Raw genomic sequence first — 2,328 nt, forward strand, 5'->3', positions numbered from 1 at the left:
ACCCGAGCCGAAGGCAGTCGCTTAACCAACTGAGCCACCCAGGCGCCCTGATATGAGGAATTCTTAATCTCAGGAAACAAACTGAGGGTTGCTAGAGTGGTGGGGGGTGGGAGGGATGGGGTGGCTGAGTGATAGACATTGGGGAGGGTATGGGCTATGGTGAGCGCTGTGAATTGTGCAAGACTGTTGAATCACAGATCTGTACCTTGGAAGCAAATAATACATTATATGTTAAAAAAAAAAAAAAGGAGAAAAAGATAGCAGGAGGGGAAGAATGAAGGGGGGGAAATCGGAGCGGAAGATGAACCATGAGAGACTATGGACTCTGAAAAACAAACTGAGGGTTCTAGAGGGGATGGGGGTGGGGGGATGGGTTAGCCTGGTGATGGGTATTAAAGAGGGCACGTTCTGCGTGGAGGACTGGGTGTTATGCACAAACAATGAATCATGGAACACTACATCACAAACTAATGATGTAATGTATGGTGATTAACATAACAATAAAAAATTTAAAGAAAAAAAAAAGAATTGGGTTGAACTGATGCACCCCAGGATCTTGGCCAGAGAGGGAATGGGGGCTGGCCTGAGATCAAGGGGAAGGAGCAGGGGATCTCAGTTCCGAATGAGGTCAAGGATCAGATGACAGAGTAAAGCACTCTGAGGCAAGTGTCAGAGGAATGCTGCAAAGCGCTAACACAGTTTGCATCTGGCTTTGATACCTATCAGCTGTGTGGCCTTGGGCAGATTTTTTAACATCTCTGAACCCCCATGAACTTACTCATAGCAAATCCTCTCTCAGAAAGTTGTCACAGGCTCAAAGGAGAGAACTGTGTGAGTTCATTGTAAGCTGTGTGCAAATGTCAGCCATGATGAATCAAGCAGGGAGGCCAAGAAAGTTTTCAGGTTTCAGGCAGGGTTGGGACCCAGCAAGCCATTCCGCCTTATCATTCGTGTGGCTGCCTTTTCCTCACTCTGCCCTTGTCCTTCTGGCATCTCATCTTTTTGGTTTCTGACCAATCTCTAAGACCTACTGGAATCCATTTGAATTCTAATCCAATCCTCCAAGGTGCCCCTCCAGCCTCAGCTGGGTGTCATCTATGAAATTAATGAGCGTGCTCTGTCTCATCATCTAGTTCATTGCTGGAAACATTAAATAGCTCAGGGCTCCAGACTTCCAGGTGCTCCAAAGGGCCTCCGAAAGTCTCCAGGTTTTTTCTTTGGAGACAGTGGAAAGGCAAATATTCTTCACCCTGGATTCTACCTAACCACCCCACTCACCTCCAATGTCACCGACAAAGGTGGTCTTTTGGTGAGGCACAAAAGACACCCTATGCTTTGCAATAAAAATCAAGGCTCCCTGCACTTCTCTGAAGACCACTCCACTTCTACCCCCTTCTTTAGGATACGTTGACCCACAGCCTTGACCACAATTCCTGCCTAGTGCCCTTCTTCTAAGGGCCTCTGAATAGTCATTCTCTCAGTCCATGAAGTGTAGCATAGAAGCAATAATTTACCACCAACAGGATTCTTGAGATCTGGCCGAAAATGTCTTAAAATGCAACCCAAGACCATGAATCTGCCTCTATCCTCCTTTTACTATAGGCCAGTCCTGAGATCCACATCCAGGAGACTGCACACTTCTCCTACCTGCTGTCAACCTTCTTCCCTCCACCTCTGCATGGTTCTCAGACAGCACCCAGCATTCATTCAACTTTTGTTGATCCATTATCTATGAAGTGCCAGCCTCAGGCGTAAGTACACAGCCATTAACAAAACAAGCATGTCTTATCCAATGGATACTTCAGTCCGAGCTCTCCCCTGATGTCCCAACATAGTTGTCCTCCATCCTCCTGAATTCTAGTTGACAAATCCTACACTGCTTTCTTCCCCTATGTGCTAGGCAAAATCACCTTCAACTGCTCACCTTCCATTCCAGCTCTGGCTCCTGGCTCACACTGAGCTCTTCCATGCCACCTTAGACCCCCTCCCGCCCTTTTTAACTTTCACCATTTCCCTATCTTGTGCCTAAGCAGTCATCCCTTCCCTCTTTTGTAGCTCCTACCCTCTCCCACCTAAGGCCAGCCAACCCTCCTTCTCTTCCCCTTTCTGTCTCCACCTTCCTCACCTCCAACATCAATTTACGTTTAAAAAGCAACCACTTTGTGGCCCCAGAGGGGTCTGGCTTTGGCACTTCGATAATTGGGTAGGATCCTTGGCATCAGATTCTGGTATCTTAGTATCTCACATCTCAAGATCCAAGCTTTTGCTGAGGAAAGTTGGGAAACATACCCCAAAATTCCCTTTATGAGGGATCAGATCCAGTGCCCT

The sequence above is a fragment of the Eumetopias jubatus genome, unplaced genomic scaffold (assembly GCF_037043125.1).
Source record: "Eumetopias jubatus isolate StellerSeaLion01/CBP00866 unplaced genomic scaffold, mEumJub1_p1.0 scaffold_2, whole genome shotgun sequence".
Lineage (NCBI taxonomy): Eukaryota > Metazoa > Chordata > Mammalia > Carnivora > Otariidae > Eumetopias > Eumetopias jubatus.